Source organism: Onychomys torridus, chromosome 10 (assembly GCF_903995425.1).
Source record: "Onychomys torridus chromosome 10, mOncTor1.1, whole genome shotgun sequence".
NCBI classification, from domain to species: domain Eukaryota; kingdom Metazoa; phylum Chordata; class Mammalia; order Rodentia; family Cricetidae; genus Onychomys; species Onychomys torridus.
In genome coordinates this window covers 89262000-89286240 of record NC_050452.1, presented here as the reverse complement: position 1 = coordinate 89286240, position 24241 = coordinate 89262000, and the positions used below count along the sequence as shown (strand labels likewise).

The following is a 24241-nucleotide window of genomic DNA, read 5'->3' as shown; positions in this document are numbered from 1 at the left end:
ACAAATCATCTATCCCAAGAAAAAGAGTAAAATGGCCTATTGGTATATCATCTATAAAATTTTGTCTTCCTAAATGTTTGTTTCTGCTCTTCTCTAAAGACATTTAACACTATTGGTCTTCTTGTAGTCCCAGTTCAATTAAAATTTAAAGCTGACTTGGAGAATGGCTCTCTCCTTCTTTAAACCCAAGCATGTTGTTAAAAGGAAAATACAAACTCCCTATATCATGCCAGAAAGAAGAGCCATCTTCTGATATGGGAAGGAGAAAAATAAAATTAATTAAGGGACTATTCTATTACCACTAATCTCAATTCTTTGATTCTATTCTGATTCTTTAAACTTTTCTTAAAGGATGAATTCTATATGAAAATTTATAAGATATATATATATACATTTTAAACTTTGTTAAGATATTAATGGTCATATAGAGTACTAACTAATTCTGGAAAAAAGGCTTCAATTAGCTGCCTATACATGTCTTTGTGTTTGAGTCTTTATCAGTTTTCTGCAGGAAATTATGGCTAGGCCTAACATCAAATTTGAAGTCTCCAGGAAGAAAATGGGACCCCACAACAACAATTCCACATGGACAATAATAATATCACTAAGCTGACAAACATCATCTACAGATCAACTTTGGACTACAAAGTGCTCAGAGCAATTTTGAGATGCCTTGCTGAGATGATCCAGTTTCAAAGACTACTTGGATAAGGACTTGAGATAAGCCCTGAACTTTGGCCTTATGCTTAGACTGGACAACAAAGGATGTAGCTACCTTTCCTAGAATCTGACAATTAACCCAAAATTTTTCTTTTCAGAATAAAGATGCCTTTACCCATATCCAGGAGGAAGCAATTTTAAGAATATGGTGCCCACATTTCCAAAGAGGTGGTGTGGGGTGGGTGGTTTTTGGTCTTTTAATGGGTTTTGGGTCTGGGATAATTTTCATTGTTTAGGAGGGTTGGTTAGACATTGTTGTTAAGGATTAGGAAAAGGGCTAAACAAAAGAGATTAGATTTAAGGCTGTTGTTAAAAAAAAATAGAGGGTAGATTATTGAATCTACTCAGAAAAATTAAGAGAAGATATAGATATGATATAGATAAAAAGATAGATTATTGAATCTACTTTTAAAAAACAATTACTAATTTTAAATATTTTACATTGTATTGGATTTTTATATATTGTATACAAATTATATATATTGAGATTGATATTGTTAGAAAATGCCATACATATATTTCTAATCTTGTTCAAGGTATTGTACTTATATCATTCACTTAACAATGTAATGCAATTTGCTAATCCTTGAATGTTATCATTACCAACTATTAGTACATAAGAACTGAAAGTTAGTAATTAGACATCACAATCAAACTTGTAGTCATATTAGATGTGTTTTCAAGATTGAGCAGATATATTTTAAATAGACAGATCATCTTCAAACCCTTCAGAGATCTACAGAATATGGCATTTAAAATGTTTTAATAACTTAGATTTTTTTTTTCTTTTTTTCTGAGTATGAGATATGTTGGCTCCTGGCAGTACCAATCTACTTCAGAGAAGATTTGAGCATTGAAGAAACTACATATGGAGTTAACTTTCATTGTGACAAAAGTTGGCCACTGGACAACAAAGTATCCTCAAATCGACTGCTGACAAACAGGACAAAATGCACAGACAGGACACAAAACAAATGACTACTGATTCTTGCCAAGACAAGTGTGGTTGTAGTTTTAGCAACAGGCATCCTCTGAGGCCAGAACAAAATGGTACCATCCCTGAAGTGGCCTTTACAATCTGGAAAAGGTACATTGCCTCTTTCTTTGAGGGTAGCTGAACTGGCAGTAGACTGATGATTTCTGATGTGTAGTGGAACAGCATCTGAAACAGTTATTCTTGAAAAAGTAACTAAGCTGATAGAGTCTAACCTCTCAATGGTAAATTGGCATTTAATAGAGGGATGTGGAGAAGAATGGGATGCCAAGATGAAGACACACACACACACACACACACACACACACACACACACACACACACACACACACACACACACACACACACACACACAAGTCAAGAAGAATGGACAGCTGAATTAAAAAAACATCAATAATTTCCAGAATTTAAAATCCTGAATCATGACAGGACACAAGTGGAATTCAGGTGTTTCTGGAACACGGACTGCTCTCATCAAATGTGAGGTCGAACTGTTGGCCTTGTGTACATCCTACTTCACAAATGAGTCTGTCATACGCTAAGCCTATAGGCTGAAGATGATGCCCCAATGCTGCAGAGAAACTTTGGGTGACAGTCCAGGCAGCTGGCTGTTTCTGTCAACTCACATTTTTTTTTGGAAGCCACTTGTGTGCACTTCCTGTTTCTATTTTTTTTTTTTTTTTAGGTAATGTTATTTCCTTCTTGGTTCTCTGAGGGAGTTGAAGATTAGTTATAGTTATAGTTGAAGATTAGATAGTTATAGTTAGTTAAAGGTTAGATAGTTATAGTTTTCCTTGTTAAGAATTTTAGAAAAGAAACTCACTAAAGAGGTGTAAGTGTATAAATTTGAAAAACATTATAAGATAGTTCTGTTAGTAATATAAGTTAGGATAGAAAGTGAATCAGGTACATTTTGGACTTAACAAAATAGGATAGATAATGGAATATTTTCTCTGAGTTTGTCAAATGCAAATGGACTAGACATTGTTTAGTTATTTATTGCTTATATATATTGTATGTAATTATTGTACTTTTTGTATATAGATTTTTCTTATATTGGTTATAACTTTTTCCTTTTTTCTTTTTATTAGAAATGAAGGGGGAAATATGGTGATATTTTATTTGTGCTGAAATGTGATTTTATTTGTATGTTAATAAACAAAAGTGTCTGGGGGTCAGAACTAATAACAAGGCATATAGCAGAAGTCTGGCAGTAGTAGCACATGCTCTTAATCCTGATCATATGACAGGCAGATCTCTGTGTGTTCAAGGACACCACCAGCATGGAGACCAATGCCTTTAATCTCAATACCAACCATAGAGACCTGGAGGTCTATATAGACAGACACTGATGAGGTAGTCATGTGGTTGGGTTTACTACCAATGAGAAGGCAGAACAGAAATTCAATAAAAAGACAGACACACAGGAAATAGGTCTTTTTCTCAGGGGAAGGATGGCAGCGGCAGTAGTTGGTAAGAAAGCAGTCTTGGTCTTAGCTCTTAGCTACTTCTCTCTGACCTATGGATCTTTTAACTCTGCATTTGGCTCTGTGCTTCTTATTTAATAAAACTGTTCATAATTACATCTCTCTCTCTCTCTGTCTCTCTGTCTCTCTGTGTGTGTGTGTGTGTGTGTGTGAGTGTGTGTGTGTGTGTGTGTTTAACTGGCTTGTTGGGACATACAGGCTGAGACCCATTTGTCATGAAATACCCTTTTTCCCTTATTCTGGACTTTTGGTGTACAGGTATAAAATGGGTGGTGCTTTGTGACTGGCTTTGATTATCACAAGGTTGTTATAGAAGGTTTCTAAGTTTCTTTTATGTATGTTAACTCCATTTTGTAACAGAAAGTCCACACTTACTCATTTCTAATTTGACATTAGCTTTTTTCCCAATTTTTGACTATTGTTTTTTAATAATATTCATGTACCATATGTCTTGTTCTGTATTTTGATCTCAAACTTTTCCTGAGTCCATGAATCCATTGCAGACATCACCAAAACATAATCCCTTATTTTCATTATCCCTTATTGAGGCAAAATATCACTAGCAAAAGACCCAGGTGCCTCCCGGCTGAAGCTCCCGTGGTGTCCTACACAGAGCTCCAAGCAAACCATGAGCTCCTATGTGGGCTCCACCTCAGAGAACAAAGGTGAAAGGTCTGAGCAAGTTAGGACAGGAAAAGCAGAATGGGTGAAAGCACCATCATGCTCTTGGGCAGAAGCCAGTTTGCCTTGACCTGTGCTGTCTGGGAGCTCCTCAGTGGGATCAGCCTAGCAAGATGGCAGAGTTGCTTCTGAGTGGGCACTGAAGAAAGGGAACCCTGGTGGAACTTGTGGCTATCCTAGGGTGAGCATGGAAGTGGAGTGCAGCAGGGAGTCTGGCAGCTCTGCAGGCAGAGACTTCTTACAGTTCTTATCTGGAGTTTAATAGACACTGGGCAGGGACCTGGGAAAATAGGGATCCACCCTGTCTGCCCAGAGGGGGTTTAAAGTGAACCTTGGAATGGGAAGGTCACCCTGAACCCACTTGATCTCACTTTAGTTTCTGCTCAGGATTGTTTTGAATCTAAGTATTGGCAGGAGCTGGAAACTGCTTCTGTTATCCTATAATGTTCTCCTTTTGAACAGTCAGTGTTCTTTTAAACCTTGCAAGTAAAGTTTTCTTTTGGCCAGTTTCCCTTTATAGCTAGATCCTGTAACCTGGGCACATTGGAGTAATGTTTCCACATCCATTGAACTCTCTTGGCCAGCTTCAGCTCTCTTCCTTATTTCATGTATTTCTAGCCTCAACTTGGTTGTGCTTCCCCAGGGTTAAGACACAGGGGCCACATACTCTCCTGGGTTCAGAGGAGTAAGGGCTTGTGATGGACCAGCTTTCTCATCTCTCCTTTTGTTGGACACTCGGCACTATTGAAGTTACTCTTCCTTTCTGTCCTTGTCCACGACTGATGCTTCCTTCCCAGTGTAATGTATGTAACCTGATCATAACTGATTTCCCAACCCTTTTTTGTGGTGGTATTTTGGATATGCTCTAACAAGCAAAGCTTGCCAGGAGATCAGAGGGCGGAGCTAGCCACTAGTTAACCATTGAGGCCAGGCAGTGGTAGCAAACACCTTTAATCCCAGCACTTGGGAGGAGAAAGCAGAAAGATAAGGATTTCAAGGCCACCCTGGGCTACAGGAGATTTGTATAGTCTAAAAGAGAAAGAGAGCCAGGTGGTGGAAGCTTACACCTTTAATCCCAGCCCTAGGGAGATGGAGACATTAATACAAGGCAGGAGAAGACAGGAGCTCAGCCATTCGGTTTGAGGATTTGGTAGAGGCAAGAAGTCTCTCTAGTGGTTCTTACCTTTCAGCATTTACCCCGATATCTGACTTCAGGTTTTTATCATTATGACCAATTAGCATTCACGCTACACTTTTTGTAAAGAATACAGTATACTTTACAGGTGTGACAGGTGTCCTGGGGCTCACTTTATCTTCACTAACTAGGATTCCTGCTGCTTCTGAATGCTGAGCTTTGAACTCTTTATGGTTGAAGGCTCAGCTCTGCATTGGTAGTAAGATGGTTTCTAGCTCCAGTGCATGTTGATTCTCATTCAGGATTTCTTTATGTTGTTGATAAAATCGTATTAGTTTCACCTAGGGCTCCAGGGAGGTTCAGCTTACATTTGAACAGAAGTCCTCTTGTCCATTCTGAAATTCAGTGCTCACCATTACAGGAGACCATTTCAGAATGTGTGGATATTTTATTGCAGGGATTAAGGTGGCAATGGGACAGATCTTTTTGTGATCCTGCACTGCAGGAGTCCATTTCAGAATGTGTGGATATATCATTTGAGGGATCAGATGGGGTAGATCTTTTTGGGATTTTGCACTGCACAAACAAGTTTTCATCTATAACATATGGAGCCACATCATGTGCTAGATAGAGTTTTCTTTGTCTTGCTCTTATCTGGAGACTTGGCTTCTTGTAGTTAACTCTGCTATCTTCTTTATAAAGTGATAACTATTGTTTTCACCCCTTGCTATTAAAACTTCAATTATAGAAACTAATTATAGGAATTTCTTTACATCATACAGATAATCTATATCTTATGATCTGGATCATGAGATAGAATACCTTGGCTTTTCATAATAAATCCATGTCATCAGCATACAGAAACCACATTATGCATTGAAGCCATTCTTGAACAGCACTATCAAGTTGTATCTGAATCAGCTATGATCTCAGATTAGGATAGTCTTATTTTTACATTTACAATTTATTCTGCCAATGAGAAACTAATAGTATAAACCCAGATTATAGAACTATATTCTTAGATTCATTTAAAAACCATTCACAGAGAGTCACATTGTGCTATCAAGTGGGGATATATGAAGAAGAAGAAGTCATGGTCTCTATCCTGGATGAACCTAACATAGGGTAGATGTAAGCTGTCACTGAAAGTCAAATGAGTAATAGAACTTTTCACAATGCCATGATCTGGGTGTCATTTGCTGTTTTATTCCCGATGTTTAGGATTCCTGGATTTTTATGAACTGGAATAGAAATGAAATCTGATGGTGGTATGATGACACATGGCTGTATCAGAGCAGTAACTAATATGGCCTCAAAATAAAGTTGGATTTGTGTGTCTCCAAGATTCATCCTTCATGAGCTTCCTATTCAATCCAGGATGGTCATGATGTAGAAGGGATCTACATGCTGTGGAGAGGACCACAGAGATGACCCCTGCTATATCAGGTTGGCTCAATTTGCAGTGGACAGGACAAGTATGGTCCTGTGAATTAAGAATCAAAATCCACTTCCACCGACTTGCCAATAGGCCAGATGTTCCTCACAGATGACTCTAGGCTTTGGAAAGGTAGCAACTGAAGCTGACCTGATGGATAACTCAATATTTCCTAATTGGATTTAAGCCCCATGTACTGGGAGGAACCTGACACTATAAACCTGATTGAAGGTCAAGAAATCCTAGCTTGGAACCTACTATTGCTATTTTGCTGAATGTTCATTGTAGCTGGGAGTTTCTAGGGTCCTTTCCAGGTCTGTGGTCAGGATAAATCCCTCTCACCTGTGGTCCCACAGCCATGTATACAATAATCACTCAGAGGCTTATATTAATTACAAACTGTATGGCCTGTGGTTTTAGCTTATATTAGCATGTTCTTTCAATTTAAGTCAACCCATTCCTATTAATGAATATGTTGCCACATGGCTGTGGCATTATCAATCTGCTAGTGTCTTGTTGCTCCTTCAGTGGGGGCTGGCATCTCTCTAGACTCCATCCTTCTTCATCTAGTCTATAATGTGAATGTACTGCCTAACCTTAACCTGCTCTGCCATAAGACAGTGAAGCTTTATCAACCAATAAGAGCCACACATAATCACAGCATACAGAAAGATATCCCCCAGCAGGTTATGTTGGAAAAGTGCCTTCTAAATGTTTTTAACAGCCATATCTATGTATCTTATTCTTCGCCTTTGTCAGAGAAGCTTTTGTGGTAGTGGACACCATTCAACTTGGAGACTTACAACTGTCCAAAGGGCTGAGAATGATTAATTCCATGCCAAGGCTCAGGGAATACTTCAGAAGAATGTGGAAAGAATGTAAGAACCCAATGATGGGAAGAAATATTATGTAACACTTTCTTCTGGACATGCCATGGCTATTGCATTCATAAACTTAATCTGTCAGCTGCACAGGACTTGCATAATATCTGGTAGCTAAAATTCCTAATAAATGCTATTGGCAGTCAGAGATTCCAGGAAGGGATGAATCATTACTGTGGGGGTCAGTGGACACTGGTACATTGGCCATGATCCAGCAATGTCTCCCCATGAATTCATGCATGCATATATAGGCAGTACTAATTGGACTTACTAGGTTATTAAAAATTAGAGGACAGAAAGTTGTAAGTTGGACATATTAGGTAAGATCCAATGAGAAGTAAGAATGTGATCATGAGGGATCAATTTAATATTTTCCTGAATCAAGGTAAGAAATTCTAAGTGAAGAAATTCAACAAAATGAACAAAACAAATTGGGAGTCTGTGGGAGACATTTCAGATTGGGAATATAACATGAGGTAAGTGATATTGGGACTTAAAAATTGTGGTCTTCTCTGGCATATGTACTTTATAAGTGAGAGGAAAAGGAACTTTTGACAGCTCACGGCTACTTCAAAAGACTGGAATAAGAGTGACAGTGTCCAGGTCAGCTGTGACTAAGGGATAGATGGAAAGCCTGCCTAGCTGGGATGCACTGGGGAGGTCCGTCTGTCCGTCCTCCCCACTTCAGCTACTCCCTTTTCTTCTTCTCTCCAGCTTTAGCAAACTTCCGGCAACAAAAGAAGCAACACTTCATGATGATGAGCATCACAGTCAGCACACAGGCGAGCAGGAATGCAAGCACATCCAGAGAGTGGTACTGGAACCAGGTGAGCTCATGTGCTGCCACACGAAGGTGCTTGGCTCCTTTGTGGTGCATGACAAACTCAATCCAGAGGACAGCTCTGTCCAGGGGCTTCACTGGCTGATCCTGTTGGATTCTAAATAGCTTCATGGCATTCTCCTTATAGCTAAAGACACCAACATCAAAAACCAATTAATTTACTTAATTGCTTCTTCAAGCCTAAAATAGGTTAAGTGAAAGCATCATGAGACTCAATAAATACCACAGATTAGCACTAGGTACAGTGTGGTTTTGATTGGGACATTATTGAAAGATTTCCTGTAAGCTTGTATTTTCTGAGAAATTCTTCTCCAAGCTGAAATGGCAAATCATTTTGGGAAGTAAATCTTCCCAGCAGAGCAAATGTTCATAATCCTTTTCTAGCACTGTTGGTGAGGTGATTCATAGACACCGAGCATGATCACATTGATGCTCTTTAGAAGAAATTGTGTCAAAATTCTTTATAATCTCAATAAAAACACTATTGATGATTAAAAATTAGGAACTGGTGAGAAAGGGACATACTTGCACAAGATGACTTGAGGGCTGGAATGCAGCTTAGAAACTATTTCCGTCATCCAATTATTCTAAACTAACCTCTCATACAGTACGTCTATAGGGATAGTTTGCACTCTTGATTGATAGTAAAAGATCATTCCTCAGTGCTTAAATGGGTTTTATATTGTTGTTGATGTTTACATTTTAGGGTATTGTGCTAGGGGATGTCTTTCTGTATGCTTTGAATATATGTTGTTCCCATATTGGTTGATAAATAAAACTGTATTGGCCTGTGGCATGGCAGCTTAGAGGAAGACAGGAAATATAAGCAGATAGGAAGAAGAAAGGAGAGGAGAGAGAGACACCAGCGTGCTGTCCAAGGAACAACATGCCAGCAGACCAGTAAGCCACAGAACACGTGGCACAACATAGATTAATAGAAATGGATTAATTTATGATAAACAGCAAGCTAGCAAAAGGCCTGCCTTAAACTACACACTTTGTAAGTAATCTAATCTGTGTATTTACTTGTCCATGAAGTTGTGGTACAGGTGAAAAACAGGAAATCTGATTACACTAGAGATCAGATGAATTCTACTGTTACCTTCGAGAGAACCTATCTGGACTAGTACCATCTTGAACAAAATCACTGTACTTACAAAGGGTCATTAGTGACTGTCTCCAGTGCATCAACCAAATCTGTACTGGACATTGTGAGAAAGTCTAGTCTAACACCTGCTCCTTAGGTCTCTGTGACATGTCATTGTCTATGTGCATGGTCACTTGAAGAGCAAGTCCCCAAGTTACCTTCTACTTCTGCTTTAAAAGCCACAGTCTCCCAGGTGGACTCTGGGTTGGAAAATCCTAGCCTACCTATTGTTTTGAATAGCAAGGAAAACATTTCCATGCATAATCCTGTTTTAATATGTAGGTGGTCACATTTGGCCAAGACCACAAAGGAATATTATGCTATTATACAAACTCCATTTTAAAAAATTTACATTTTCTTCTTTTTCTATTTTCTTTTTATTGAAAATATTTTTTTCATTAATATGTTCTGATTATATTTTCCCTCCCTTAGCTCCTCTACTTCCATTCTAATCCACACCCATTCTTTCACAAACACACAGGCATCTAAATAATAATAATAATAATAATAATAATAATAATAATAATAAATAACATAAAAGATAAACAAATACACAAAAATAGCACACATTCCTTTTTTTTTTTTTGGTTTTTCGAGACAGGGTTTCTCTGTGTAGCTTTGCGCCTTTCCTGGAACTTGATTTGGAGACCAGGCTGGCCTCAAACTCACAGAATGCTGGGATTAAAGCGTGTGCCACCACCGCCTGGCTTCCATTTTTAAAATAATGACTTATTATTACTTATGTGTCCGCCAGTATATCTGCATGTGTGAGTATGTATGTGTGGTAGTTTGTATAGGTAAGGCCCCCATGGACTCATGTGTTTCAATGCTTGGCCTATAGGTTTTGGTCCTATTGTAGGTGAGGTCTTGTTGGAGGAAGTGTGACTTTGTTGGAGGACATGTGCCACTGTGGGGGCAGGCTTTGAGGGCTCATATGCTCAACCTATGCCTAGTGTGGCACACAGTCTCCTTCTGCTGCCTGTGAATAAAGATGTAAGAACTCTGCCCCTTTTCCATCACCATGTGTACCTGCATGCCACTGACCATAATGATAATAGACTAAACCTCTGAAATGGTAAGCCAGCCCCAGTTAAATGTTTTCCTTTATTAGAATTGCCATGGCCATGAAGTGTCTTCACATCAATAGAAACCCTAACTAAGACAGTATGTGTACATATATCTATGGATGGAAAGTGTGTACTGGTGTCATGACAGGCTGGATTAGGGTATTGCATCCCATGGAGATGCAGTTATAGTCAGTTGTGAGTTGACAAATGTGGGGTCTCAGAAGTAAGTTCAGGTCTGGGTGAGCAACACATGCTCTTCAAGGATGAGGCACTTCTGCAGTCCCACAACTGCAAATTTTGATTATTTTCTTATTGTTACTGGGCTGGTGCACTTACTGGTTATAATTTAAATGCTGGATATTTACATTGTAGTGTGTGGAGAGTCCTTAAATATCCTCCAAGATAGTGGAGGAAGTAATAAGGCACATTTTTGCGCCTATAATGCCTTCCTAATGCCAAGTTTAAAAACAATTGTTAAGTGTTTTTTTTTTTTCTGAACACAATGTTAATAACAAAGTTATTAATCAAAACACCACCCACTATTTGGCATCTGTCCCTTGTATTTTGGTGTCACAGGTGACTTCAGAGATGAGCTAGAGCTATCAGGACAGCTTCAGTTTCTCACAGGAGGTTTCTGCCATCACACCTGAACTGTATATGACAGTCTTAGTGAGTATGCAACACTGAGACACTGTATCTCACCTTCTGTGGAATCTGGGCAAGTCCTGCTGCAATCATATTGGCCCTTTCTTCTGTTAGGGTACCCACCATGGATCCTAGGGAAAACACCACAACACCATGTTCTCCAGATGACTGGACAAAGTCTTCTATTTCCTGTTAATGAAATATCTGCTCATCACAAACAGCTGCAACACCAAATAACCTGCATAAAAACTGACACCAACATCCATAGGAAGAAACTGAGCAGCATTAGAAATTATTAGAATACCGGATTCTTTGAAACTATTCACTTCCACATATAAGATGTACAGTTGTAGTCAAATGTATGGTTACAGTTCTCTGTGTTACACATCTTCACATTCATACAAACAGTTCTGGAACATTTTCATCTTGAAAAGCAAGATCTATTGATATTAATTTCAAATTTCTCTTTCTCCCTCTCTGGTCCCTTGGCCACCAAACTTCTGCTTTCTGTTTCTATTATTTTGACCAGTCTAAGGAGTTTACATAAAGAATTTTTATTTTATTTCTGTCTTGTTCATTGGCTAGTTTACTTAGTGTACTGTCATTAAATGTAATACCATGCATCTCTAGACCACAGGTTTTAAAGTTTTAGTGATTTTTTTGTATTTGCATACTATCTAATTTTTATCAACAATTCTGGTGATTTCTACGTTTCTTCTGCCTTTCTTAGTTTCTGTTCTAATGTTGTGAGGAGATGATTAAAGCAATTTATATTAAAAGCAATTAGTTGGGCATTTGCTTAAAGTTTCAAAGGATTCGTCTATGAACATCTTGGTGGGGAGTACCACCATAAGCAGGCCTTGCACTGGAATAGTATCCCAGAACTCTACCTGAACCATAAGTTGTGGACACATAGAAAGAGACCAGGCATGGTTTGGGTTATTGACACCTTAAAGCCTACCTCCTGTGATACATTTTCTTCAATTAAATCACCCCTTTTAATCCTTCTTAAACAGTTCACCAACTGAGAACCAAACATTCAAGTATATGAGCCTATGGAGGCCATTCTTATTCTATCCATCATGTACTGTTCCCTTCAGGAGTAGTGCTGCCATGGTAAACCTTGCATTATTATCTCATAGAGGTCCTTCATTTAGTTCTTTTACAAAAATACTCAGGTGTGGAATTCATGGACCATAAATCTATCTCTAATATTGTTAAGGATATCCATTGTCTTTTCATTCATGTTCTTTGTAACTGATACTAGTTTCATTGAAAAGAAATTTAGTATATTCTGCCAATTTATGGGCTGTGATATAATCCTTCTGTATGCTGTGAATATGTATTCCTTTTATTGTCTAATAAATAGTGAGTATAGACCTTCACAGAAACAAATTAGTTAAGGAAACAGTAAAAGTAATGTAATAAAAAGCCACACAAAGATGGAAAATACATAGGAAGTCTGGATCCTGTATATTACTGTTTTAATTTTGAATTTTTTAATTGCTGACAAAAGACAGCTGCTAAGAGACTTGTCATTGAAAGAGGGAATATTGAAATAAACCCACCAAATAGTTTAGGAATGTTTTAACTTGAAAATGGAAGTAAAAAAAAAATATTTGTCAAATGGAAATCAAAAATTCTTTCAAGGTGAGGTTATGAGTTTGTTTCCACAGGAAAGGAGAGGCTATGCATTTCTTCCAAGTCAATATGGTTTGACTGAAGAAGATCTCCTGAAAAATCTCTGATGGGAATGGATGTCCCAGATGATCCAATGTCTCAGAGCAACTCTGTTGCAGTTTCCTCTGAGTTCTACATCCAGAACAGCTTGAAAGCTGCTGTCACAAAAGACTCCAGTCAGGACTTGACCATAATTCTAATTTTTCTCAGGGTTCCTCAAATATTGCAGCACCCACCAGTCAATGGGAAGGTGTCTAGAAAACTACACCCAAATTCCCAAAATATATTTATGAATGTTTGTTTTCATTTAATAGTTGTCTCCCACTAGGTTTCCTAGTGGCTGTACCCAGCAGGACTGCATAAGAGGTTGATTGGACCATGGGCCTGAGTACCAGGTGTTTGTTTTACTGTAACTAGCAAGTGGGAGATCTTTTGCTTCACCCTTAGGCATTGTTATAAATAAACCTTTGGAATAAAGTTTGGGGCCCATTTTCATTAGGATCCAGTACCACTCATGTCTATGCTGTGTTTTCTCTCTGTTTCTCTCCCCTCTATTTCTAACTAAGTCATTCCTCAAGAGTCCCTGGTGTAAATCATGGTGGGGTCTGGATCACCTTAGATGGCACCTGAACAGAGACAAAGAAAAAGATAAAAAAGAAAAAAATGACCCTAGGACTTGGCAAAAGGATTTTGGAGGTGTTGGGAGTGTATGCATGCCAATAAAGAATTGAAAAATGAAGGCAATGTTATTTTATTCTTGGATATATAGGTTGAGCAGTGAGATACCACAAGATTGCAGCATTACATTTCTCTCTATATAGGTGCACACTCCCTCTTCTATCTGTAAAAATTAAGGAAGGTAGAGAATAGAAATATTGGGTTAGGAATATAGAAAGAAAAGCTTAGGGTAAGTAGGATAAGATAAACCTAACTATGGGGCTATGAATGCAAAATCCTGGGGAAGACTCAGAGGAAAAATCTATCAAAGAAGACCTTAATGGGGAGCTATCAGGAGAGGAACTCCTTTTTCTATCAGATAATGGAAATTTCTGAAACAAATGCTTTGGGTTTGCCTCATTGAACAGGAGTGAAGCCCTAAGGGATTTATTTGACTCTGGCAATAAGCTGTAACTCAGTGTCAGGACAAACAGATGCAAGGCTCAGGAACTGGGTCAGGTGAAAGATCTAATTAGATAGATATACCTGTTAAAAGATGGCACAGACATTCTAAGGCAAGCTCAAGAAAGAAAAATCTCCTTTTGTAAAAGTGAAAACCTGTAAAGTGAACTAGCAAGTTTGTTAGCTTACATGAAAGGCTTTCTGGGAAATGCAGTATTAATGCAGGTTTGAAACTGCCTTATATCATCTAAGAGCTGCTCAAAAAGTTTTTGCTAAGAGCTTTACAGTAGTTAAATATGGTAATTTCACTCTCAGATTGAAGGGAAGTTTTTCAGTAGAGCAAACCAAAAGTACTGCTGTTACTATAACAGAAATGTTAGTCTGAATTGAAGTACTTAGGGGAGCTGTTATGAATCTGGGTAAAGGGACAGCCTCTAATTAGAAACCATTTACTGCTGAGAGCTAATCTCTGCTGGTTCTGGAATTACTGAGAGAGCTTGGCAGGAAAGGCAACTTTGGGTTGTGGCCTTGTACCAAAAATGTTACAGCTTCCTAGCAACAAATGTTACAAATCCATAGCAACAGAACTCACTAATTCCCAGCATTGAAAGAGCCATTGACAAATCTTATTTCAAACTCTCAAGAAAGTTTAGAATAATACCAAAACTTTACCATAAATTCTGTACTTTGGAAATGATTTGTGTTCTTCTGGTCTTGTTAATAATTTAGTGAAAAAATCTTTTTCTAGATGTTAAGAAATATCTTTGCTAAGGTAGTCCTATAGAGTATCTTTAAGAATATCTAAGGCAGTCCTATATTAAGCCTGTAAGAAGTAAAGATGCTAGTTGTAGACTTAGATAAGGTTTCTTCTAGATGTTAAGGTTTATACAGTAGACTTATAGAATGTAAGTAAGACTTATGTAAGGTTTATAAAGTAAATGTAAAGGCTTGAGTAGGACTTGGGATTTAGAGAGTAGTCCTATAGAATGTAAGTTATTATATAGGCTTGAATGAGACTTGGGTATGGTTTATAAAGTAGTCCTATCATATGTAGGTTTAAATAGGTTATAGATTTAGTCAGAAAAATGTAGGTTTAGAATTATATAGGCTTTATGTCTAAGGATGTGAAGAGTAAGTTTTCCCACCCTGGGAAAACAATATGCATATCAGACTTGGCAGTTCCAGAAACCACCAATAAGAACAAGAAGCAGCTCCAGAGACTGCCAGCTTCAGAAAATAGCAGCCATGTGTTCACAGCTGAGACCTAAGAAGCATCATAGCTCCTCAAGCAGCAGACGCCAAGAGCCAGTGCAAGTACCAGCAGCCAGAGGGTCTCAGAAGCTGGGACCCTCAAGGCATCAATGCTGTAAACAAGGGTCTACAGGTTTTTTACCGAAAGGAAGCCACAGTGAGAAGGGGAAGCGCTAAGCTATGAGACAAGCTAATGGCAAGCAGCCTTTGGAAGCCCAGCAGAGATGCTGCACTGCAGGAAAGGTGAACAGCAAAGTTCTGCAGCCTTTGTGATGCTACACTTGGAGAAAGGTGAATGGCCAAGAGAGCCCAGTGGTTTGCTGTGGCCACACGAAAGATGAAGAGCAAGCAATGGAGACTCTGGAGACCAGACTGCTTCTGGAGGCCTAGAAGAAGGGGTGTCAGTTCTGGATGAGCAGCTATGACACGTAGGAACTGCTGTATGCTCCAGTCTGAGCAGCCATACCAGGGATCTGTAACTGGGATCTCGTTTACTGAGCACTTGGACCATGAGTGATGCAGATAATGGATTTTTCTCCCAAATCCAGGGTGGCTGTGGAAAAGCCATGTTTCAGCTCATGGCAGCTGATGGAATGAATATTGAACCTGTGTGTCTGTTAGGTGAAGCTCTCTAGCCTGGTCTGTGAGTGGCCCAGTTGCAGAGGGCTGCAGACTACAGAGCACAGTGGTGGATGGGCGCAGAGGTTTCAGAGAGACTTCCATGACCTGACATGTTTTGGTTGTGGGACTTCTCTTTGGAGCTGTTTGCTTCAGAGTCATTACAACTCAGACAGCTGTACACAGACTTAAGGGCACCTGACTAGCCAGGTCCTGACTACGAGTGCTCAGAGGAACTTTTAGGAATGATAACAGAACTCTTTTTGAATTTTTAGACTTAAGAAATGAAATAAACAGTAATGATTTCATTACAATGGAAGAGTTTGAATTTACTTATGCATACTGACTCTATTAACGGTGATGACTTATGAACTGCATATGGAACTGTTTATGTAAAAATGGAACTGCTTATAGAGAAATACAGGGTTTCTAACTAGGATCAAGATTTAATTTAAAATATAAAGAAAAGAGAGTTAATATTCCTCAGTATATTTAATTTAAAAATATTTTCGTGTTACTTGAGTGAATTGTTATGTTTTGTATAGTTCTATTAAGAAATCGTTCTTAAATATAGGTTTGTAGTTTGAGAGCAGGTTTGTAGGAAGGTTGAGAGTAGGAATTATAATTGTTAACAAAAATGTTTATGTTGGAATTATTATGTTATTTTGATGCAGTTGCATCATTAGTTTTTTTTCTTTTATAATATAAAGAGGGATATGTTGTAGCCCACTAGTTTTCCTAGTGGCTGTACCCAGCAGGACTGCATAAGAGGTTGATTGAACAATGGGCCTGAGTATCAGCTGTTTGTAAGGGTCTACACTTGACTGTAACTAGCAAGGGGGAGGTCTTTTGCTCCACCCCTTGCTGTTGTTATTAAATAGACCTTTGGAATAACATTTGGGGTTTCTTTTGATAAGGTTTCAGGTCCACTTGAGTCTATCCTGTGTTTTCTCCCCTCCATTTCTAACGAAGTCTCTTATTCCTCATTCATCAAGAATCCCTAGGGTAAATAATTATGGGGGCTGGTCCACCACATTTAAAGGGTGTTGGTTACTAATTGTTATTGATCACAGTCAATCTATTTCTAAAAGAAAAAAGGGAGCTATTATGTAAAAATGATGGGAATAAAGGATAGTTATTGAATCTTCTTTAATTCAAAAAACAACGGCTATTCTCAAAATATTTTAAATTGATATAAATTTTAGTTTATTGATTTAAATTTAAGGTTGATTTTTGTTATACTTCATGAATATTTCTACTCTTATTTTGAGTATTGTGTTTATACAGCTGAATTAAAAATGTAAGTATAATTAAAAAATAAAAAAATTGTAAAAAATATATATTATAGTTTGTCTCCTATAATAGTCAAACTTATAGTCATGCTAGTTTTGTTTTCTAGATATAAAAAGTTGTATTTCAGATAGATAGGCAATCTTCAGTCTCCTATAGAATATGTCATTTAAAATGTTTTAATGACTTAGTCTTTTCATGACAGTGAGACACATCTGCTCCTGGAAGCACCAATGTACTCTACAAAAGTTGATGGGCATTGAAGAAACTCCGTATGCAGTTTGTTTTCTTTATGACAAAAGCTAGGCATGTGGACAAGGAACTGCCCTTCATTCAATAGCAGACTGTTCTTGTCTAAACTATACCAGCAGCACACAAGACAGGTGACTGCCGAGCTTTGACAAGACAAGGTAGGACAGTCCTTCAAATTTCCCTACTTCACAGGGAAGTCTATCACATATGCTAAGCCTGTGTCCCAAAGATGGATGCCCCAATATTACAGAGGAAACCTTAGTGACTTTTCAGGCAGCTAGCTGATTCTGTCATTTGTCACATTCTTTAGAAGTCACTTGCCTGCACTTTTTTCTTACTCAGGTAATATTAATTCCTTCTCAATTCTTTGATGGAATTGAAGACTAGATAATTATAGTTTTTCTTAGTTATGATAAAAAGGTAAGTTAGATATAAAGCTTTAAACTCACCAAGATGAGATAAATAATAAAATATTTTCTCTAATTTTGTCAAATACAAATGGACTGGATATTGTAACTGTAATTCTTGTTTGATAACTGTTTTCTTCTATATAATTTTACTAAGTTAAAATTGAAACTTCCCATTTTGACTGGACAGAGGGACAAATGCTGTGGGATAATCCTTCTGTATGCTGTAAATATGTATTTCTCTCATTGGTTAATAAAGAAGCTTCTATGGCCTATAGCAAGGCAGAATAAAGCCAGGTGGGACAGCCAAACTGAAAATACAGAGAGAAGAAAGGCAGAGTCAGAGAGAGACAAGCCAACCCCAGGAGGAGCAAGATGCTAGAGAACAGGTAAAGCCATAAAGCCACGTGGCAAAATAAAGGTCAGTAGAAATGGGGTAATTTAAGTGGTATGAGTTAGTTAGTAATAAGCCTGAACTACAGACCAAACATTTTGTAATTAATATAAGCTTTCTGTGATTATATGGGACTGAGCAGCTAGGATAAAAGAAAAGCTCCACCTCCATTTACACTGATGTTACTGTGTCAGTTTAGGCAAATGTATGCATGTATGTACATTTTCACTTATGTGTTTGATCAAGAAAGTAAACAGAGCCACTGTGACTCTCGAAAATGCATTTTTCTTTGTTCATACTCCATCTATCTACTCTCAAATCACTTTGTATAGGACTTGGCTTTTGGACCTCTCTCTGCATTTAGTATTTGTGTGTTTGTTACACTAAAATATAGGATAATGTTTTTTATAACAGAATCTTGCTGAATTAATTTATTCCACATTTAATTCACATGTTTTTATAAAAATTTTATGAGGCAGTGTTTCCTAGCTGTCCTGGAACTCAGACTGTAGACCAGATTGGACTTAAACTCACATAGATTCACAAGACTCTCCCTCCCAAGTGTTGGCATTAAGGACCTGTGCCACCACTGCTGGCTTGAAATACTTACACTTTTGATGGAACAGAAACAGGTGTTTCTATAGGCAACTTTCTTTATCTAAATTCCTGTGACTCTCTGAGTTTAACCACCATTCTGAAGCAATAAATTTCTTGCTGAAAATACAAGGCAAACAGAAGCAAACAAATGGCTCTATATTTACCTTAGGCAGAGGCTTGGCAGGTCTACAGTGGAGTCCTCCAACAAAATCAAAATTTGGTAAGAGAGGGTGAGGAAATTCCAAATCCTAGTAGGTTCAAATGAGCCATATATCTGCCTTCCCCATCATCTCAGTGAGTGTTATGGGTCTTCCTGAAGAGGAATCAGAACAGTGAAGGTATAACCCATGACATAAGTGTCAAGTAAAGATGAATATGCCAGGGAATATTTTTGATAATGTATCTAGAGTCATTTACAAGCAAGTGACTGGAATATAAAACATATTTGCAGCCCCCCCCCCCCCCCGTGTGTGTGTGTGTGTGTGTGTGTCTATGTATATCTCAGTATATAGTGTTTAACACAAGTTTATAGTATCTATGTTATTCATCCTTATACTTAGAGATATATGAAGTCACTGTGTAAGTGGCAAGTGACGTAGAGGAAAAACACATCAGTAAAATGCCTTGGAAATTCATGATTACCAAATATCTAGATGTGCTATTTAAATATGTCCAATTTCATTATCTATGAATCTTGTTTGTCATAGTCAGGGAAACACTCTTCCCTGCTTTTCTTCATCAAGTTTGCCCTGGTTATCTGCTGGAACCTTGATGTGTGCTCTTCTAAGGGAACTGAGAATTTTGTGCTGTTTTGTTTTGTTTGGAGACACTCTGATGGAACCTAAAGGTGATTCCTATGTCATTATATAGCCATAGTTGACCTTGAACTCCAGGTCTTTTTCCTTCATGTCTCATTTGCTGGGATTACAGGTGAGTGCTGACACATCCAATGTAAACTTTTGTGGGGATTCTTGCTTCAGCATTTCATTTTGAGACAGGGTCTCAAACTGCTGTGGGTTGTTCTGTATGTTAAATGTGTTGCTCTGATTGGTTAATATATAAAACATTGATTGGCTAGTAGCCAGGCAGGAAGTATAGGCAGGACAAGCAGAGAGGAGCAGGCTGAGAGGTGGAAGGCTGAGGCAGAGAGATGCTGCCAGCCACCGCCATGACAAGCGTGATGTAAGGTACCAGTAAGCTGTGAGCCACATGGCAAAGTAAAGATTAATAGAAATGGGTTAATTTAAGATATAAGAATAGTTAGCAAGAAGCCTGTTGAGGCTATACAGTTTGTAAGCAATAAAAGTCTCTGTGTGTTTACTTAGTTGGGTCTGAGCCGCTGTGGAACTGGCTGGTGAGAGAGATTTGTCCTGACCATGGGCCAGGCAGGACCAGAAAAACTATAGCTACAAATGGCGCCCAACATGGGGCAAGAGGTTCCACCTAAAACCTGAGAAACAATGTTGTAAAATGGAGCTAAAAACAGATTCCTTAAATTGTGAATTTCTTAATTGAAATTGACTGTGTAATAATTATGTATAAGTTTGTTTGGAGATAATAAGGATAATAAATCATAAAATATGGAAAGTGATGTTTGGTCATTACATGTATTTTAAAACACTTTTACTAGTAATCAATGTCTACACTTCAATGTCATACATTTTTAAACTTAATTTCATCCTCACTAATAAATAAATATAAATTCTCCAAAGTCTTAAATATACATGTTTTCTTTGCTAATTACATAGAGTGTGTATTCACAGCTGTGCAGAAACTTAGCAGGTGAAATGAGAAAATATTTCAAACTCTAAATGAGAAAACTAATGTGTATAAAGAGGAAAGTGCTCATGCTATGTAGATACCTATCTAGAAATATGTATTAGTACTCAGTCTATATGTGCAAATCATGATGGCATTGAGTTTGTTTAAAGCTACTGTTTTTGGGGCTAGTGACAGGATACTCTTGAGGAGAGAGGGATGAGAAATATTTAGATAGAAAACACAGAGGAAAGAAGACAGAGAGAAACACGGGATAGCTTTGGGAGGGCCTGGCTCAATATCCACCAGCCCCTTCTGTCTCTTCATAAAGGCTTTTTATATGTATGGCAAGGGGTGGGGCAAAAACATCCCTCTAACTCAGCCAAGTGAAGACCCTTATAATCACCTGGTAACCACACATGTGGTCAAGCCATCACTTAATGCAGCCCTTCTAGGCAAAGCAAGCTCAGATTTTACTAGGAAACCTCTGTGGGCCTCCAGAACTCCCTCCTCTTGACATAATAAAGGACCCCCAACCCCCTCAGATAGACTGTGCCTATCTTTGTTCACCCTTCTTGATTAATTTTCCTTACCTGTCATGGAGACACACTTTCCATGAAGCATCCTCTGGCTTAGGTTGGAAGCTATCAAGAAAAAAGTTGCCCATCTTTGACTACCAGCCACTGGCAGTAGGGTGTATAGAGCTTAACTTAGGATCCTATCAAGAACTTATAACTTAGGATCCTATCAAGAGTTTGACTCAGGATCCTATCAAGAACTTGTAAATAGTTGCCATATCCACAGCACTCTCCATAGCTGCCACAGCATCCAGTAAAGGAGTAGAGGATGATAAATATGGAATATCCTTTTAGGAATGGGTCCACAATGACTACAGCAGTCTTAGCTGCACCAAGCCCTTTTCTAAATCAAAACTCTCCATGCAAATGCACCAAATAAACTGTATCAAACTTAAAGATTCCTTTAGCGTTTACCAAACAATGTTTCATAAATAAACACAATTATAATATTAACATGATTATAGATATTTACAACTAACATGAATATCACTGCAATATTTATACTTTTTGCAAACTTATATTCCAAAGGAAAGTCTGTAGAACTATTTTACAAACTTCAGCACACATCTAGAAGAGATTTCTTTACAGAACTATTTATATTTTCTTCCAACAAGAGAATAATTTCTTTGAACTTCATTTGAAAAGAAGAAATAAAAATATCTCTTTTATGGTAGCATTTATGAAATTCAAAGGTCTAGATCAAGTATAAAGCATAATATGTAAAACATTGTTTATAAAACATTGCTCCATAGACCTTTAATCTCTATCACCTATAAGTGATATTCTTTAGACATTTCTGACAAAGCAAGCAAAATGTTAGTTTTCAAAGAATAGTGCTACTGCTAAACAACTCTTTATGCATTCTAGGGTTTTAAAAAACTCTGTTGAGAATGATATAATTTCTGGGTATCCATACATAGCAAGCCCAAAAGGGAAGAAAGGAGGAAGAGGAGAAGAAGCACCTAAGGAACATTCTCTTTCAGAATTGCACAGCTGGTAGCTCCACAACAGTCGATTTCCCATCAAGGAAAAATAATTGGAGTGGGGTTCCAGGTCTGCAGCACTCAGCAGACTCCTCTGCTAGGCAATGCTCTGAAATCTTAATGTGTGGCTGAGTGGCTTCACCACTCTCATAGGCAGCTCTCTGTATCACATAGTAGTGTCATTGCCAGGGGGCTGTAACACTTGTTGCTAAGGGGTTATAACACTTGTTGCCAGAGCGCTGTGACACTCAGGACAACGCCATTCCCCAAGAGTCACCTTTCCTGCCAGGCCCTTTTAGCCATTCCAGAACCTGCAGACATGTGCCCAGCAGTGTACTATCACCAGCTAGGGGGCTGTCCCTTAACTTGTTACAGCTCCACTGAGTGCCATGATTCAAACAAACATTGCTGAATCTTCACTCAGTCACAGTAGAACTTTCAATTTGCTCTCCTAAGAAGCCTCACTTCAGGGCAAGGGTGGAATTACCATATTGAGGTGTTGTAGAACTCTTAGAAGAAACTTCTGCACAGCTATTAGGAAGCATCTTTCTTAAAGGAGCTGGCATTGAAACAGAGGTGGAGTGGCTACAGGTTTTGTTTCATTCCAGCTTTTCTGAAGAAATGTCAGCAGCTAGGGTATTATTAGAGCTCACATTTCTTTGTTCCACACACCTCACCATACTCAGGAAGCCACCACACTTCATTTGGTAACTGCAGGTACAATTTTCCCTTTTCTTAATTTTTTTGAACCTGCTTTTTAAGATTACCACGAGATCTTTTAATGATGCCTTGACTTTTATTTCAATGTTTCCCTCCTGCATGTCAAGCACAAGCCAAGTTTCTTATTTGACCTAAGTTTTTTCCACACCAAAGCAATTTCCAGGTGTACAGACTGCTTTCCCTTGTTTTCTAAAGGGTCTTAAATTGACTTGATAAAGGTCATTAGGATTTTAATTGCCTCCTGACAGGCAGGTTGTATTCATCCAATTCTCAGGAGGTAAGGCTAACAAAGCTTGAGAAAAAAATGCATTTTGAGCTGAAGGGTCAGCAAGCCAATTTTTTCTGCACTTTCTTCTGGCCTTGCCTGCCTATGCTGCCATGCTGGTAGGAGGTACATTTCCTAAGCAGCCCTTCCTGGTCCAAGCTGTAGACAGTTGTGGCCATTGCACTTTGTGTTCACCTGGCACTGTTCCTGGAGCAGGTCATGCCCATCCAACTGTGTGCACTTAGACAGGTGCTTGGTGGCTTTTCTCCTCCTCCTCCTCCTCCTCCTCCTCCTCCTCCTCCTCCTCCTCATTGAGTCAGTGAAAAGAGTACTTGAAAAAAGTCTTCCCAGTTCTAGGACCTAGGCCCTGGGATACAAGCAGTCCCTGGTAAACCCCCACCCATTTCTTCCCCAATTGCTGGCCAGCAGAGAAAACTTCTGCAGGCAGACTCCCTCCCAACCTCCCTATTGAAACCTGCAATCTATAAGACCCATGGCTACCCCAATTCCCATTCCCCTGTGACCCGACTGGCTTCCTGAGACACAGAATCCTCCAGCTCTCATTGGACCAATAGATGAGTAACTCTTCTCTGATCCAGAAAGTCCTGCCTCTAGGACCCAGGCCTGGGATAAAACCAGTTCCTGAGAACTCCCACCCATCTCTGTCCCAGTTGCTGGCCAGCACAGAAAACTCCTACAGTCAGGCTCCCCCACCAAAATCCCCAATCAGACCCTGCAATCTATAAGACCCACACACTACCCCAATACCTATCCCCCTGGGACACCAGTGACTTCCTGAGATATAGAATTTTTCAGCTCTCATTGGATCAAGAGAGACTTCCTGAGAGACAGAATTCACCATCTCTGACTGGACCAAGAGAATTGATAAGACCAAGAGTGCTGCCTGAGCCATATAATCAGCTAGCTTGGATTGGACCAAGACCATCTCCCTGAGATACAGAAACTGCCAGCTCCAATTAGACTAAGAGCTAAGATTAGAACCAGAAGGACCCCCAAGACACAGACACAGCAAGTACAGAGTGGACCAACAGCAGCTCGATCATAAGGGCACCTCTTGCACCTATTAGAGGAAGAGATGGGTAGATTCCAGTGCAAAAATACATACAACAACATAAAGAGCAATATGGCATCACCAGAACATAGCCCTTCTATAGCAGCAAGACCCGAACATCACAATGTAGAAGAAACAGAAGAAAGTGACCTTAAAAATAAATTCATAAAGATGATAGAGGCCTTTAAAGAGGAAATGAAAAATTCCCTTAAAGAATCTGAGGA

General features: G+C 38.7%; 1 pseudogene; it reads right to left on the bottom strand.

Annotated features, from left to right (window-relative positions):
- Positions 1–8021: 8021 nt before the first annotated feature.
- LOC118591946 overlaps positions 8022–24241 on the bottom strand; it is a 32448-nt pseudogene continuing 16228 nt past the window's right edge.